Raw genomic sequence first — 19,862 nt, 5'->3', positions numbered from 1 at the left:
TGAATACTTTCCGAATGCACTGCAGGTGTTTATCATCCCAGCCTGGTCTCAGACTAGACATAACATAGTAAATGTAAATACGGAACCCTCAAATTACTATGATATGTTATGTCTACCAACCCAAAGGTTGCGAATTCGAATCTCATCGTGGACAACTTCAGCATATTAGCAACATTTCAACTACTTACTACTTTCTTGATACTTTGAATCTACTTAGCATGTTAAACTACTGATTTATACTATACTGAACAAAAAAATAAATGCAACATGTAAAGTATTGCTCCCATGTTTCATAAGCTGAAATAAAAGATCCCAGTAATTCTCCATACGCACTAAAAGCCTACTTCTTTCAAATTTTGTGCAGAAATTGGTTTACATCCGAGTCATACTAATAATGCTACAAATTAGGTCACTCAGTGACTTTGCTAAAACACTTTATTAACTTTCATTCAAGGATAACACTTAATTGGTCACGTTTAGTAAGCTACAGAGACAGATAGCAGTGTTTGCTTTGTTTCCCCTTTATCTCCCGTGTGTGCACGTGCATGCGTGCGTGCATGTGTGTGTGTGTGTGTGTGTGTGCACACGCCGGTACATGTGTTATGACCTCCCATGGTCCATCTTCTCCACTCTACCTTGTACATGATGCCTTACATGGCCATTCCTATCCATGCCTCACTCTGCCTGGTTAAGCTCCAGTTTCTGACTGCTGTAGCATATCTCTGTATCTGTGTCCCAAATGGCAACCTATCCGACACATAGTGCACTACACTTGCCCAGGTCCATGTCAAAAGTAGTGCACTATATCGGGAGCCATTTGGGATAGAACATGTCTATATATTTTTTGTTTATTTAACCAGGTATGTTGACTGAGAACACGTTCTCATTTGCAGCAATGACCTGGGGAATAGTTACAGGGGCCAATTGGAAGCTGGGGATGATTAGGTGACCGTGATGGTTTGAGGGCCAGATTTGGAATTTAGTCAGGACACCGGGGTTAAAACCCCTACTCTTACGATAAGTGCCATGGGATCTTTAAGTGACCACAGAGAGTCAAGACACCCGTTTAACATCCCATCTGAAAGACAGCACCCTACCCAGGGCAATATCCCCATTCACTGCCCTGGGGAATTGGGAGAAAAGAAATTAGACCAAAGGAAAGAGTGCCTCCTACTGGCCCTCCAACACAACTTCCAGCAGCATCTGGCCTCTTATCCAAGACCAACCCTGCTTAGCTTCAGAGGCAAGTCAGCAGTGGGTTGCAGGGTGGTATGCTGTTGGCAGGGTGGTATACTACTGGCAACTCCGTTTCCGCTGCCTTACTGCGTGGCTCTGCTCAGCACTCTGCTCACTACTGTCAGCTTCTCCCACTATTAGACAACCCATTTACAGCATCACAGAACAGAAGCTTTGTTTCCACTGGCCTCACACACAGACATAGGCATGCATGGGGAAAACACACACACACACACACACAGTATGCAAACGTGTGTTAGTGCTACAGTGATAGGTGAAGGCTATCAGCTGATGTCTGTTACCATGTCCTTACCTACTTATTAATGTAAAGGGTTTTACTGATTTACGCAGATCCCAACAGCACATATGAATTTAATATTTCTCTAAATCCAGTTGGCTGGACCACTGGAGGTTTAGTAAAATGCCCTAGAATTGGCCCAAACCCTGCTGGCTACCAACTGTCCAATAAACAGAATATGGAAATGTGCAGAAAGCAGAATTCGCGTCGGGGCTGCGCGGGAGATTCTTCAGAGATTCTTCAGGCACATGCGCACAAACACACACCAGGGTTTCTTTTACCCAGTAATTGCCGACTTTTGATGGAAAAGTCGATAAATAAAATTGTCCGGGAGAAAGAAAAAAAAATCCCATTTCAAAATAAATGTCACAACTTCCGCCGAAGTTGGTGCCTCTCCTTGTTCGGGCGGCGTTCGACGTCACCGGTTTTCTAGCCGCCACCGATCTACGTTTCATTGTCCATTTGTTTTATCTTTATTGTACACCTAGTTTCCATTACATTATTATTTATTCCCTACTTAACCCTCTGGTTCCCACATGGTTTTGTGCGTGTTTGTTCTGTGTTTAGCAGTCAATACTATTTTGTGAGCTGGATTGTTTTCCCTGCGTGGAATTTATTTTGTCGTTTTCTTGAGTAAAAGCCCGTTATTACTCATCCTCTGTGTCCTGCGCCTGACTCCGTCCCACCTGCTGCACAGCGACCCTTTACAATAAAACTGTTTTGCCCATTCATTGATACCAGTATATGGTTGATGTATACTGCCCCCAGGTCTGCTCCCAGATGGTGAAGGTAGGAAACAACACCTCCACTTTGCTGATCCTCAACACAGGGGCCCCACAAGGATGTGCTCAGCCCCCTCCTGTGCTCCATGACTGCGTGGCCACGCACGCCTCCAACTCAATCATCAAGTTTGCAGACAACACAACAGTAGTAGACTTGATGACCAACAAGACAGCCTACAGAGAGGAGGCGAGTGCCCTGGTGGAGTGGTGCCCGGAAAATAACCTCTCCAACAATGTCAACAAAACTAATGAGATGATGGTGGACTTCAGGAAACAGCAGCATGAGCACGCCCCTATCCACAGACGGGACTGCAGTGGAGAAGGCGAAAGATTAGTTCCTCGGCGCACACATCACTGACAATCTGAAATGGTCCACCCACACAGACAGTGTGGTGAAGAAGGCGCAACAGCACCTCTTCAACCTTAGGGTGGCTGAAGAAATTTGGCTCTGTCCCTAACACGGAACCAAAACAGTCTGCGCACGTGCTCCATCGTGCACAAATGTATTTTGTCCACCCACACCAAACACGACACGCAGGTTAAAATATCAAAACAAACTCTGAACCAACTACATTAATTTGGGAGCATGTTGAAAAGCATTAAGCATGTATGGCAATGAAGCTAGCTAGCTTGCACATGCTTGCTAAATTTGTCCTATTTAGCTAGCTTGCTGTTGCTAGCTAATTTGTCCTGGGATATAAACATTGAGTTGTTATTTTACCTGAAATGCACAAGGTCCTCTACTCCGACAATTAATCCAAACATAAAATGGTCAACCGAATCGTTTCTAGTCATCTCTCCTCCTTCCAGGCTTTTTCATCTTTGAACTTATATGGTGATTGGCATCTAAACTTTCATAGTATTACCACGGCGACCGGCAAAACAGTTAAGTCTTTCAATCACCCACATAGGTATAACCAATGAGGAGATGGCACGTGGGTACCTGCTTCTATAAACCAATGAGGAGATGGGAGAGGCAGGACTTGCAGCGCGATCTGCGTCAGAAATAGGAATGATTTCTATTATAGCCCTTGGCAACGCAGACGCTCGTTGGCGCGCGCCAGCAGTGTGGGTGCAATAATTGAATAATAATCAAATGTATTTTGCAACACTTGCGCACGAGACGTGTCCGTTCTGGTCAGCATGTAAGACCCTCACAAACTTTTACAGATGCACAAATGAGAGCATCCTGGCAGGCTGTATAACTGCACACCCGGCAACCGCAGGGTTCTCCAGAGGGTGGTGCAGTCTGCCCAACGCGTCACCGGGGGCACACCTAGAGACTGAAAAACCGCTTCTATCTCAAGGCCATCAGACTGTTAAATAGCCATGACTAGCCAGCTACCACCCAGTTACTCAACCCTGTACCTTAGAGGCCTTATATACATTGACATGGAATCACTGTCCACTTTAACAATGTTTACATATTTTTGCTTTGCTCATCTCATGTATATACTATTCTACTGTATTTTAGTATATACCACTCCATCATTGCTCAATCTAATATTGATATATTTCTTAACTTGTGTGTATTGATGTGAATTGTTAGATACTACTGCACTGTTGGAGCTAGGAACACAAGCATTTCGCTACACCAGCCATAACATCTGCTAAAAATGTGTATGTGACCAATAACATTTGATTTAATTTTGTGAAACTTGAACATTTGACTTACCTTCCATTAAAGCAGCCTAGCCTAAATCCATTTCTATAAATGTGGCGGAAATTATTTTATAAAGACTTCCATATGCATTGAAATAAGTAGCCTATTTCTCTCCTGTTGTATTGGTTTTCAAATCAACTTTATTTCATTGTCCAGTAGCCAAAGGCACAATCCTAGTCATATTAGCAACCCACGCTAATTGTTGACAATCCTAGTCATATTAGCAACCCACGCTAATTGTTGACAATCCTAGTCATATTAGCAACCCATGCTAGTTGTTGCATCTTTAGATCTCCCATCTTTCTAAATTTCAAATTGATATTTTCATCTGTCACATGAACCAGCTCGCTTGTGCGGTGTAAGAGAAAAAAAACATTAAAGAAGAAAGAGCTAAACTATGATATCATCACATTATAAGCGCAGCAATGCGCACAAGGCAGTAGGCTCCGCGCAAATGTTCGTTCCGTAATGTAATTTGCGGGAAAACACTTGTCTAAAGGGCACTGCACATGTGAGCTGTTTCATGTGACAGAGATGAAAATATCAGTTAGAAATTTAGGAAAGGAGATATAATAGGCTACTTTATGTATTAAAAAGTTTAGGTTGCAAACAATTACGTTTATGTTTTCAAAATGAATACAGCCTCCAGTTCATTGCAAAGTGGTGTGTGACGTGCTGATGAAGCCTGTTTTCAGTTGTCGTTTGATGGGAACTCGGAACACTGAATTATGCAAATAGCAGCTATAGACCAATAAGCATGACCAGTCAAATACATTTAAATCGACTGGTATTTCCATCAAAGAAAAGGCTAAAATGCATTATTTCACAATAGGACTTTTTTTGTTCTTTTTACTTATTGGATTCTTTCGAGGGGGGGGGGAAGCCGGCAATTACCGGTTAACGGGGTCCTGTAAATTAAAATGCTGCTGGTCAAATGTCTGGCGCCACATTTTCCTAACGGAAACCCTGACACACAAGCACACACAGCCTCAGGGAGGATACTGACCTGGCCTTCAGCTCTTAAAAGAGCTGTTTAGAATCTTCCTGCTCTTAGCAAAAAAAAGGGCCAGCCTGGCTAAAACCTGCTGACTCAGTGATGCTCTCTCTCTTAACCTCAGACACACACCCCTATTCTCCAGCCTTCACTTCACTCTTCTCCATCTGACTGCATCCATACACAAGAGAAGAACAAATGTTTGTGTCATGCAAAAAAATATATATATATATATAACGTCTGATCTTCCCGACTGGCCAGAGAACAATGGCTACGATAATTCTCAGTTTCAGACCGTTTCTGCTGACCAACCTCAGGAGAGAAAGAAGAAGCAGACAGACCTTAACTGCCATGGCCTGGAGACTGACAGAAGGAAACAGCTCATATTCACTCCCACCGGTCACATTTCCTATCACCTCTGCATGGAATGCAGGAATAGATCCAATCAGTAGGAAGGAGAAGACACTGAGCAAGTGAGAGAGATGCAGAGAGAGAGGGAAGGAAAAGGGAGAAAGAGAAGAGGGGGGGAGATTGAAAGAAGAGAGGGGGAGAGAGAAAGGAGAGAAATAGTAGGGAGAGAGAGAAAAGAGATGCAGAGAAAGAGGGAGAGAGACGCAGAGAGAGAGATGGGTGAGAGAGTAGGGAGAAGGAGAAGAGAGAGAAGGGAGAGAGCGAGAAGAGAGTGAAGGTAGGAGAGAGTAGAGAGAGTGACAGAAGGGAGAGAGAGAGAGAGAGCGAGCGAGACAGAAGTATATCCAATGTATGACCACATTAGAGATAATTGCCACAGATCTGCAAGCACAGCAGCTAAATTTGTGGTCCGTTGTCATGAGAAAAGGGCAGCAAGTGGAGCACAGACAACATTGTAAATACAACATATTAGTGATGCACTGATGACATTTGTGGCCGATACCGATATTTTCCTTGACAAAAAACCTGATACCGATAACCAATATTTAACATTTTATCAGTCTTAAGCATTTTAGTACAAGTAAATATTTAACACACACACACATGGACGCAGCGGTCTAATGCACAGCATCTCAGTGCAAGCGGCGTCACTACAGTCCCTGGTTCGAATCCAGGCTGTATCACATCCGGCCATGATTAGGAGTCCCATAGGGTCGGCGCACAATTGGCCCAGCGTTGTCCCGGGCCGTCATTGTAAATAAGAATTTGTTCTTAACGGGCTTGCCTAGTTATATACACACACTGACCAAAATGTTATTTTGTTTGGCATTTACGTATGTCCCCATTACCTGTAAAACATCATCAAAACCTATTTCTTTCAAAGCCCACTAACTTGCTGTTTCGTTGTTCAGTCGCTTCATTCTCAACCAGGACTTCTATGGAACGCCGTCTGGGTCTTTGCGTGTCAAAAAAGAAACGTCAAACAACACTATGACGTGTCAAATAACATAATCTGTTCCAGTAGCTACAGTTAGCTAGCGAACTGTATAGCTAGGTGTCATCATCTAAAATAACCCTCATTTATAAAACAGTTCTTATTTGATTAATGTTGGTCGGGACCATCTATGTGAAGCTAGCCACAATAAGGATTAGCCACAATAAGGATTAGCCACAATAAGGATTAGCCACAATAAGGATTAGCCACAATTGTGGACTTTGCAGTTAGCCTTCAAAATAAAAGTATGGAATAATTCTACTATTTGTATTAATTTTCATCACTGTCAATGACACTTTTATTTTGATGGAAAACTGCAAATTCCACTATTGTGCCTAATTCTTATTGTGGCTAGCGTCACAACACATAACCCTCTTCGGTTGAGCCTCAGTAGCCCGATGAAGCTAGCTGGCTGCTTATAACATTAGCTTTGGGCAACAGGGTTAAGTAACTATTTATTTTCTTGAACTGAAGTTCAATTTCAATAGGAGAACAACAAGTGGCAACCTAGCTAATACTTACTCACAAGGATTCCTAAAGCATTGCTAAGAATAATGAAAATGACTGCAGTTTCTACTGGTCATTGTTTTCAGGCTGGTTGTATTGGTGCTAGTTAGAAACTAAATTAAAGCTAACTACCCCAGAAGTTGCGGTCGAACAAATGATGCTTTATTACCTACGCGGTATTGTAAACACATCGTTCGTGTCCGGGGTTTGCAGAATTTTATGTACAGCTTTGACAGTGTTACTGTATCTTTTAGGACACACAAAGACCCAAAAGGCATTACATAGTATGTATGTCGTGAAGCTAATAGCAGTGATGCTATTACTGTGTAACTCCGGTCGGGCAACATCTGAGAAATAGCTCACTTGGTAGTGTGTACCGGTGCTCGACCAGTCGGCGAAAGCCAACATCACCCACGACAGAGAATGGTTGATTGTCAAGGGCAATGAATTCCATTATCTTGTTGTTAATGGATTTCGCCTTTGAGTTGTCTCGCTGAAATTGTCTTACTCTTTCAAATGACTGCTGGACGTGTTGACTGCTCGATCCACACAGCAGACATTGTGGGCTAGGTGAGGAATGCTGTGTTGCAAGTGTAGTGCAACATTTTACGCGCCGTTATTACGTCACGTACCTACGTTATATAGGTATGTACCTCATCTACCTACTAATCTAATATATATATGCACAGCAGCTTTGACATCTGTTTTTAACGTCGCCGTTAAACTAGACATCGGTCGATACCGATGTTGGCATTTTTAGCTAATATCGTCCGATTCCGATATGTTCCATATCCTACACCTATATTTATTTTCCCATTTATACTTCAACTATTTGCACACTGTACATAGCCAATAATATAACATTTGAAATGTATATATTCTTTTAAAACTTTTGTGAGTGTAATGTTTACTGATGGTTTATTTCCCTTGTTTATTTCCCTTTTGTTTATGGTCTATTCCATTTGTTTTGGCAATGTAAAAAAATGGCCCATGCCAATAAAGCCCTTTGAATTGAGAGACAGGAGAGAGAGAATTGAGAGGCCGCCATAGACAGACCTGGCTCTCAAGAGAAGACAGGCTGTGTGCACACTGCCCACAAAATGAGGTGGAAATTGAGCTGCACTTTCTAACCTCCTGACAAATGTATGAGCATATTAGAGACATATATTTCCCTCCAATTGCACAGACCCACATACCCAATTTTGATAAAATCCCATATATTTTGGATGAAATACCAGCATGCCATCACAACAGCAAGATTTGTGACCTGTTCCCACAAGAAAAGGGCAACCAGTGAAGAACAAACACCATTGTAAATTCAACCCATATTTATGTTTATTTACTATCCCTTTTGTACTTTAACTATTTGCAAATAATAAGACATTTGAAATGTCTTTTCTTTTGGAACGTTTGTAAGTGTAATGTTTGCTGTTAATTTCACTTTTGTTGATCTATTTCACTTGCTTCGGTAATGTAAACATATGTTTTCCATGCCCATAAAGCCCTTAAAATGAAATTGAATTGAGAAAGAGAAGAGAGAGAGAGACTCCCATACAGTGGGGCAAACAAGTATTTAGTCAGCCACCAATTGTGCACTTAAAAAGACGAGAGAGGCCTGTAATTTTCATCATAGGTACACTTCAACTATGACAGACAAAATGAGGGGGGAAAAAATCCAGAAAATCACATTGTAGGATTTTTAATTAATTTATTTGCAAATTATGGTGGAAAATAAGTATTTGGTCACCTACAAACAAGCAAGATTTCTGGCTCTCACAGACCTGCACCAGGTAAGCAGCTTGGTTTGAAGAAATCAACTGTGGGAGTAATTATTAGGAAATGGAAGACATACAAGACCACTGATAATCTCCCTAGATCTGGGGCTCCACGCAAGATCTCACCCCGTGGGGTCAAAATGATCACAAGAACGGTGAGTAAAAATCACAGAACCACACGGGGGTGAATGACCTGCAGAGAGCTGGGACCAAAGTAACAAAGCCTACCATCAGCATGGGCATTGAAGATGAAACGTGGCTGGGTCTTTCAGCATGACAATGATCCCAAACACACAGCCCGGGCAACGAAGTAGTGGCTTCGTAAGAAGCATTAAGGTCCTGGAGTGGCCTAGCCAGTCTCCAGATCTCAACCCCATAGAAAATCTTTGGAGGGAGTTGCAAGTCCGTGTTTCCCAGCAACAGCCCCAAAACATCACTGCTCTAGAGGAGATCTGCATGGAGGAATGGGCCAAAATACCAGCAACAGTGTGTGAAAACCTTGTGAAGACTTACAGAAAAGGTTTGACCTCTGTCATTGTCAACAAAGGGTATATAACAAAGTATTGAGATAAATTAGTATTTGGTCAATAGCAAAAGTTTTCCACCATAATTTGCAAATTAATTAATTAAAAATCCTACAATGTGATTTTCTGGAGAAAAAACATCTCATTTTGTCTGTCATAGTTGAAGTATACCTATGATGAAAATTACAGGCCTCATCTTTTTAAGTGGGAGAACTTGCACAATTGGTGGCTGACTAAATACTTTTTTGCCCCACTGTACATCTGTCACATCAAGAGTGACTGAGGAAACTGAATGGTGCTGTACTCCCCTTTTAATAATGACAACTGAAACTGTATGGTGCTGTACTCCCCTTTTAATAATGACAACTGCTGGCCGTTTATTGAGCTCATAGGATGGGTAAACAGTTACACCCTGTATATTCTAAATTCTGAGTGTCTTCACATTTTCTCTGACTCCGTTTATCAAGCCCACGGGAGTCCATAGTGGAGTACAGTAACATTATGTGGTGATTGTGAACTGGAAAACAGGGTGTTCTCTATTCTAACTGCAGTGAATTCACAGCTTCCTCTTCACCAACAGAAATAACATAAAAACTTGATTGCATTCAAGATAAAGGTATTTGTATACGTCTGGTCACTGTAATTTTCTCTCGTAAACATAACATTCCCCAAGTGAGAACCACTTGGCCAGAAATCTCTGCAGTGTATGAACTAAGCATCATACACACATCCCACGGGACACTCAATAGGAGAAAACAAAAAGGCCATGGAGTCATCCGAGTGGCAGTAAATGTGACAGAGGGTCTTTCTAAAGTGACAAAGCTCTGAACTTTAACCTTCACCCCATGGGAACACACCATCTCTCGCTCTATTCAGATGGCCTTTGGAGTCCACTCCAGCACCAAAACCTGCTCATTTGTGATACTTGAAAAAGCAGGTAGGTTGGAAGAAGCTACATGTAAGCATATTGCCCAATATTTCAAATCTGTAATTCTGTACCTTTACATAACAAATTCAATCAGATTCAATAAAATAAAAAAACATTGGCACCACACATCTATGCCCACAAACTATTTGCTATTTCTGCAAGCAAAAATAGCCATTTCGAGCCATATGCAGAGCATTACACTAAACTCACACTCGCTTGCGCACACACACACACACACACACACACACACACACACACACACACACACAGCAATGAGGAAGAGATGAGAGGGACACAAACCTCAATGAGGAAATAAGCCCCAGTGTTTTTCTCTTTGTTCCCAGACACTCATGTTGGAGTTTCACAGAGAACATGGCAATGAAACTGTGAAACCATGACAATAAAGCAACATACTAGTTTGTTTACTTTAGACCTCGTTTTGTTTACTCGAGTATTGCTTACAGACATCAGAAAGAGCGCAGAGCAGTCAAAACAGAAAAAACCCAGAAGTAAAACATTTCAAATACATTTCCAAGACACGCCACAAACACAATGCATGTATTTTAACCATTTCTGGTACTAATTTTGATAACGATTAATTTAAAATTGTTATATATTATGAAGTAAATGCTGACAGTTTGGTGTTATGATTTAGCCATAGTAGTACTAGCTACTAGCCTAAACACTTCTCTTAATAGCCTATTCACTGCGGAAGTACTGACACCTGCTCCAGTAGGTGATGTTATAACACCGTCTATTGATGGCTGCTTTTGTGAGCAAACAAATATTCACATGTATATGAATAGTTACTAGTGTCAAAAAGGTGACAAATGGATTAGTCGGTCCTATAGAAATACTCGTCCAAACAGCACAGGTGGTGAAAACATCGACGTATTGCGAGTGAGTATATCATTTGCTTTGGCTAATTTGCTTGATAGTCAAAAAAAGTTATTTGTTCGTTATTTACATTTACCATGAGAGTTGATTAAATTAGCAACAATGTACCAATTCACAAAACAGTATATTTTCCTTAGTTGTCTAGAACAATTACACAGTTGTTACAAAGTTAGCTAGCTACAACAGATACACCGACACAGGTCCCGGTGACCCTACACGCCACTCCGTCGAGAGTTCGAGCTTGCTACAGACCGGAGCCCACGACAGCCGCAAGCTGAATGACTACTTTATCCCCGAACAAAACGGGTTCGATGTCAAATATATGCTGACTACTTACGGTTGAAGTGTTACTGAAGTGGGAAAAGATATCCAAACACACGTTGGTTGGTAACAGGCACCGTTCTGATCGCTGGTAGGACCAAAAACCAAATGCCGACGTTCAGCGACAGAGCTCGCACGTTTGACACCAGCACAACCCGCCTGCTCGTTTCTTTCTTGCACGAAATTCAAAGATGAATGCTAACTGCGCATGCGTGGACAGGATCAGTTGATTATGAGCGCTGAGAGAGCGCCAGCACTGGGTATACTGACAGGATGGGTAGACAAGTGGCATGGTGCACGGAGATCAAAACATCAACCTGAACTATATCACAGCCATATAAACGACTAGAAATAACATGTCTATGCATTTACTTGGTAAATGTGTAGTAACATTAACATTAACACATAGGATATTGATTAAGACAAACTTAATACGGGGACTTCAATTACTGCCCTGTGGCATTTGTATGGGAACGTTCTTTTTTGATAAATAAAAAGTTTATTTTGTGCAAGAAATGTCTCATTTCAGGCTATTTGTGTCTCCATTCAAAATGAGCATTGATTTCTTCCAGCCACACAGTCTAATAAATAATTTAAGTAGGTTATAGCAGCCTGCCTCGCTGCACCAACAAATAGACTATTCTCACAATAGCAGGGGCGTCAAATTAAATGATAGGATAAAGTTCAATTAGCATACTTTAATTCAATGGATCGGAGAGGTCTCAAGAGGTGGGATTACGAGGCTGTGTTAACTATCAATACTTTGACGCTTGATTGAGGAGCATAGCAAGTCCCACGGTACAATGCCTGTGCTAGCGATGTTCGTTCTTTGGATCGGAATTCACTATGCTCGCTTGTAGCCTAACAAAAATCACAGCGACAACAACCAACCGCTGACCATTCCGACCGCATCCACAAAACGGCAGCATAAATGTGTGATGATAAATCAATTACCGTAATAGCTTGGTTTCAGTCCCCGCAGTTAAATGTGCGTTCCCCTGCTCCTCGAGCTGCCTGTCCCCATATCACTCAGAGAGCGGCTTTGTTCACGTGGTAATGTGTGCTTTTCCTAATTGGAGGACCAGGATTCGCTGAAACTGCCATTGCCCCCTTCCTCTCCGCACCTGTTCAGCCTAGCAGGACGATTGACGGATGGAAACAGCAAACTCGGTAATAATACTGTTACCAGCTGAGCCCACTGTATTGGAGCCGCTCTATATGAAGGGCTACAGTGAATAGCATGTAACTTGACTTTAGCGCATTGCCTGGTGAAGGAGGAAGCTTGGTGAGGGGGCGAATCGTTTGGGACGCTATAAAAAAAATGTCTCACTATCCATGTATATTACTGCGACACTATGACAGAGAAGCCTGCTGTGAGGCCAGGACAAAGGGGATGCTACAGCAACGCTTTTTATGTATAAGGAAACCTATTATGCTCCCACACAAGCACCACTTTAAGGTTCATATTACATCAGATATTACACTATATAATATAATGAAATAAACAACCCATAAAAATTACTCCAACCCCCCCCCCCCCCCCTCACACACACACACACACACACACAGAAGGAGACAGAAAGGCTCTTTAAACAGGCTTCTGAGGGACATTTGAGTTTTGAGTGTACAGTTGCAGGAGTGGTTACAGGAACCGTTTCACAGCGGGGTGTGACTCTTCAGGCCCCACTTCAGGCATGCAGCACAGCGCTCTGGTCTGTCTGGTCTGGTCTCTCCTGTGGAACAGCATACCTAAGATATACACACAGTAGTCTACACACACCCACACACAGGCACAGTGCACACTGTGTCCTTTCTCTTTTACAAAAACATTTGACACGCAATAATTGCACTTTTATTACACAGTAGGCTACACACACACACCGGACGAGCGCGCGCGCACACACACACACACACACAGGCCTATACACACGGACAAGGGCTCACACACAGACGAGGGCACACACACAGACGAGGGCACACACACAGACGAGGGCACACACACAGACGAGCGCACTCACACACAGACGAGCGCACTCACACACAGACGAGCGCACTCACACACACACACAAGCGCACTCACACACTTTAAAAAAATACTTTGCATTCATGTACTTTCTCTTTTACAAAAACATAATTTGCATGCATACCCTTTCCCCTTTCTCTTTTACAGAATCATACGACACACAGAGGCATGTATACTAGTCTAGAACAGAATCATACTACACACAGAGGCATGTATACTAGTCTAGAACAGAATCATACTACACACAGAGGCATGTATACTAGTCTAGAACAGAATCATACTACACACAGAGGCATGTATACTAGTCTAGAACAGAATCATACTACACACAGAGGCATGTATACTAGTCTAGAACAGAATCATACTACACACAGAGGCATGTATACTAGTCTAGAACAGAATCATACTACACACAGAGGCATGTATACTAGTCTAGAACAGAATCATACTACACACAGAGGCATGTATACTAGTCTAGAACAGAATCATACTACACACAGAGGCATGTATACTAGTCTAGAACAGAATCATACTACACACAGAGGCATGTATACTAGTCTAGAACAGAATCATACTACACACAGAGGCATGTATACTAGTCTAGAACAGAATCATACTACACACAGAGGCATGTATACTAGTCTAGAACAGAATCATACTACACACAGAGGCATGTATACTAGTCTAGAACAGAATCATACTACACACAGAGGCATGTATACTAGTCTAGAACAGAATCATACTACACACAGAGGCATGTATACTAGTCTAGAACAGAATCATACTACACACAGAGGCATGTATACTAGTCTAGAACAGAATCATACTACACACAGAGGCATGTATACTAGTCTAGAACAGAATCATACTACACACAGAGGCATGTATACTAGTCTAGAACAGAATCATACTACACACAGAGGCATGTATACTAGTCTAGAACAGAATCATACTACACACAGAGGCATGTATACTAGTCTAGAACAGAATCATACTACACACAGAGGCATGTATACTAGTCTAGAACAGAATCATACTACACACAGAGGCATGTATACTAGTCTAGAACAGAATCATACTACACACAGAGGCATGTATACTAGTCTAGAACAGAATCATACTACACACAGAGGCATGTATACTAGTCTAGAACAGAATCATACTACACACAGAGGCATGTATACTAGTCTAGAACAGAATCATACTACACACAGAGGCATGTATACTAGTCTAGAACAGAATCATACTACACACAGAGGCATGTATACTAGTCTAGAACAGAATCATACTACACACAGAGGCATGTATACTAGTCTAGAACAGAATCATACTACACACAGAGGCATGTATACTAGTCTAGAACAGAATCATACTACACACAGAGGCATGTATACTAGTCTAGAACAGAATCATACTACACACAGAGGCATGTATACTAGTCTAGAACAGAATCATACTACACACAGAGGCATGTATACTAGTCTAGAACAGAATCATACTACACACAGAGGCATGTATACTAGTCTAGAACAGAATCATACTACACACAGAGGCATGTATACTAGTCTAGAACAGAATCATACTACACACAGAGGCATGTATACTAGTCTAGAACAGAATCATACTACACACAGAGGCATGTATACTAGTCTAGAACAGAATCATACTACACACAGAGGCATGTATACTAGTCTAGAACAGAATCATACTACACACAGAGGCATGTATACTAGTCTAGAACAGAATCATACTACACACAGAGGCATGTATACTAGTCTAGAACAGAATCATACTACACACAGAGGCATGTATACTAGTCTAGAACAGAATCATACTACACACAGAGGCATGTATACTAGTCTAGAACAGAATCATACTACACACAGAGGCATGTATACTAGTCTAGAACAGAATCATACTACACACAGAGGCATGTATACTAGTCTAGAACAGAATCATACTACACACAGAGGCATGTATACTAGTCTAGAACAGAATCATACTACACACAGAGGCATGTATACTAGTCTAGAACAGAATCATACTACACACAGAGGCATGTATACTAGTCTAGAACAGAATCATACTACACACAGAGGCATGTATACTAGTCTAGAACAGAATCATACTACACACAGAGGCATGTATACTAGTCTAGAACAGAATCATACTACACACAGAGGCATGTATACTAGTCTAGAACAGAATCATACTACACACAGAGGCATGTATACTAGTCTAGAACAGAATCATACTTGACACAGAGGCATGTATACTAGTCTAGAACAGAATCATACTTCACACAGAGGCATGTATACTAGTCTAGAACAGAATCATACTTGACACAGAGGCATGTATACTAGTCTAGAACAGAATCATAGTACACACAGAGGCATGTATACTAGTCTAGAACAGAATCATAGTACACACAGAGGCATGTATACTAGTCTAGAACAGAATCATACTTGACACAGAGGCATGTATACTAGTCTAGAACAGAATCATAGTACACACAGAGGCATGTATACTAGTCTAGAACAGAATCATACTTCACACAGAGGCATGTATACTAGTCTAGAACAGAATCATACTACACACAGAGGCATGTATACTAGTCTAGAACAGAATCATACTTCACACAGAGGCATGTATACTAGTCTAGAACAGAATCATACTTGACACAGAGGCATGTATACTAGTCTAGAACAGAATCATACTTCACACAGAGGCATGTATACTAGTCTAGAACAGAATCATACTACACACAGAGGCATGTATACTAGTCTAGAACAGAATCATACTACACACAGAGGCATGTATACTAGTCTAGAACAGAATCATACTACACACAGAGGCATGTATACTAGTCTAGAACAGAATCATACTTGACACAGAGGCATGTATACTAGTCTAGAACAGAATCATACTTCACACAGAGGCATGTATACTAGTCTAGAACAGAATCATACTACACACAGAGGCATGTATACTAGTCTAGAACAGAATCATACGACACACAGAGATATGCATACTAGTCTAGAACAGAATCATACTTCACACAGAGGCATGTATACTAGTCTAGAACAGAATCATACTTCACACAGAGGCATGTATACTAGTCTAGAACAGAATCATACTTCACACAGAGGCATGTATACTAGTCTAGAACAGAATCATACTTCACACAGAGGCATGTATACTAGTCTAGAACAGAATCATACTACACACAGAGGCATGTATACTAGTCTAGAACAGAATCATACTACACACAGAGGCATGTATACTAGTCTAGAACAGAATCATACTACACACAGAGGCATGTATACTAGTCTAGAACAGAATCATACTACACACAGAGGCATGTATACTAGTCTAGAACAGAATCATACTACACACAGAGGCATGTATACTAGTCTAGAACAGAATCATAGTACACACAGAGGCATGTATACTAGTCTAGAACAGAATCATACTACACACAGAGGCATGTATACTAGTCTAGAACAGAATCATACTACACACAGAGGCATGTATACTAGTCTAGAACAGAATCATAGTACACACAGAGGCATGTATACTAGTCTAGAACAGAATCATACTTGACACAGAGGCATGTATACTAGTCTAGAACAGAATCATAGTACACACAGAGGCATGTATACTAGTCTAGAACAGAATCATACTTGACACAGAGGCATGTATACTAGTCTAGAACAGAATCATAGTACACACAGAGGCATGTATACTAGTCTAGAACAGAATCATAGTACACACAGAGGCATGTATACTAGTCTAGAACAGAATCATACTTGACACAGAGGCATGTATACTAGTCTAGAACAGAATCATAGTACACACAGAGGCATGTATACTAGTCTAGAACAGAATCATACTTCACACAGAGGCATGTATACTAGTCTAGAACAGAATCATAGTACACACAGAGGCATGTATACTAGTCTAGAACAGAATCATACGACACACAGAGGCATGTATACTAGTCTAGAACAGAATCATACTTGACACAGAGGCATGTATAATAGTCTAGAACAGAATCATACTTCACACAGAGGCATGTATACTAGTCTAGAACATAATCATACTACACACAGAGGCATGTATACTAGTCTAGAACAGAATCATACTACACACAGAGGCATGTATACTAGTCTAGAACAGAATCATACGACACACAGAGGCATGTATACTAGTCTAGAACAGAATCATACTTCACACAGAGGCATGTATACTAGTCTAGAACAGAATCATACTTCACACAGAGGCATGTATACTAGTCTAGAACAGAATCATACTACACACAGAGGCATGTATACTAGTCTAGAACAGAATCATACGACACACAGAGGCATGTATACTAGTCTAGAACAGAATCATACTTCACACAGAGGCATGTATACTAGGCTAGAACAGAATCATACTTCACACAGAGGCATGTATACTAGTCTAGAACAGAATCATACTACACACAGAGGCATGTATTCTAGTCTAGAACAGAATCATACGACACACAGAGGCATGTATACTAGTCTAGAACAGAATCATACTTCACACAGAGGCATGTATACTAGTCTAGAACAGAATCATACTACACACAGAGGCATGTATACTAGTCTAGAACAGTCTGTCACATTTTACACTCAATAACTGCTCTTATATTATCCTCTAATACATATTAACCCACTACTTGTGACCACAGTGTGTTAACATTTGTTTGTAAATTGTAATTTTATTCAGGTACCTTTTCATTTGCCATCTGCAGTACCTGTGGTTCCTAGCCCACGCTGTGGTTGACACGTAGGTCGGTTGGTAAGTCTATTAAAAGAACCAGACGCCAGTAACACTCCTCACCACTCTCCTGCTCCTCTGTCCACCTCCTGTTCACATAGGATGCGTGTTTCCCAAATAGCACCCAACCCTACGCAGTACACTACTTCTGACCAGGGACCATAGGTTGTGCATTATATAGGGAATAATGTGCCATAGAGACCGCAGCCATAGAGACCGCAGCCATAGAGACCGCAGCCATAGAGGACGCAGCCATAGAGACCGCAGCCATAGAGACCGCAGCCATAGAGGACACAGCCATAGAGACCGCAGCCATAGAGACCGCAGCCATAGAGACCGCAGCCATAGAGACCGCAGCCATAGAGACCGCAGCCATAGAGGACACAGCCATAGAGGACACAGCCATAGAGACTGCAGCCATAGAGACCGCAGCCATAGAGGACGCAGCCATAGAGGACGCAGCCATAGAAAACACAGCCGTAGAGGACGCAGCCATAGAGGACGCAGCCATAGAGGACGCAGCCATAGAGACCACAGCCATAGAGGACGCAGCCATAGAGACCACAGCCATAGAGGACGCAGCCATAGAGACCGCAGCCATAGAGGACACAGCCATAGAGACCGCAGCCATAGAGACCGCAGCCATAGAGACCGCAGCCATAGAGACCGCAGCCATAGAGACCGCAGCCATAGAGGACCGCAGCCATAGAGGACGCAGCCATAGAGGACGCAGCCATAGAGGACGCAGCCATAGAGACCGCAGCCATAGAGACCGCAGCCATAGAGACCGCAGCCATAGAGACCCCGCAGCCATAGAGGACACAGCCATAGAGACCGCAGCCATAGAGACCGCAGCCATAGAGACCGCAGCCATAGAGGACGCAGCCATAGAAAACACAGCCATAGAGGACGCAGCCATAGAGGACACAGCCATAGAGGACGCAGCCATAGAGACCACAGCCATAGAGACCGCAGCCATAGAGACCGCAGCCATAGAGGACGCAGCCATAGAGGACGCAGCCATAGAGGACGCAGCCATAGAGGACGCAGCCATAGAGACCGCAGCCATAGAGGACGCAGCCATAGAGGACGCAGCCATAGAGACCGCAGCCATAGAGACCGCAGCCATAGAGGACACAGCCATAGAGACCGCAGCCATAGAGACCGCAGCCATAGAGACCGCAGCCATAGAGGACGCAGCCATAGAAAACACAGCCATAGAGGACGCAGCCATAGAGGACACAGCCATAGAGGACGCAGCCATAGAGACCACAGCCATAGAGACCGCAGCCATAGAGGACGCAGCCATAGAGACCGCAGCCATAGAGGACGCAGCCATAGAGGACGCAGCCATAGAGACCGCAGCCATAGAGACCGCAGCCATAGAGGACACAGCCATAGAGGACACAGCCATAGAGACCGCAGCCATAGAGACCACAGCCATAGAGACCACAGCCATAGAGGACACAGCCATAGAGACCACAGCGGAGCTACAGTCAATGGCTGCTGTAATGTCGGCTGCTGGAAGTATAATTCTAGATTGCATGTGGGCTGCAGATGCTGATCTCAGAGAACCAGGTCTCAGTGAAGAAAACTGTCTATTCACTACTGTAAATCTATTTCATTTTTGTGTTATTTAAGCTAGAGTTTGTGATACATAGAGCCATGTAGTTTTTGGCACAAACAGACCCTTTTCCTCCTCA

At 42.4% G+C, this 19,862-nt stretch overlaps 1 protein-coding gene across 11 annotated transcripts in view; it reads right to left on the bottom strand.

The window, feature by feature from the left end:
* Positions 1-12,553, bottom strand: part of LOC135548142 (spermatid perinuclear RNA-binding protein-like) — a 183,398-nt gene extending 170,845 nt beyond the window's left edge. For 6 of the 11 annotated variants that reach the window (XM_064977437.1, XM_064977435.1, XM_064977440.1 and 3 more), the window contains exon 1: positions 11,347-11,511. The gene's annotated coding sequence lies outside the window, so the exon portion shown is untranslated. Of the gene's footprint in view, positions 1-11,346; positions 11,513-12,284 lie in introns of those variants that run through there. The other 5 variants (XM_064977436.1, XM_064977439.1, XM_064977443.1 and 2 more) reach the window with 3 other exon arrangements.
* Between the last annotated feature and the right edge of the window lie 7,309 nt (positions 12,554-19,862).

Source organism: Oncorhynchus masou, chromosome 11, assembly GCF_036934945.1.
Source record: "Oncorhynchus masou masou isolate Uvic2021 chromosome 11, UVic_Omas_1.1, whole genome shotgun sequence".
Taxonomy (NCBI): Eukaryota; Metazoa; Chordata; class Actinopteri; order Salmoniformes; family Salmonidae; genus Oncorhynchus; species Oncorhynchus masou.
This window is presented reverse-complemented; position numbering and strand designations above follow the sequence as displayed.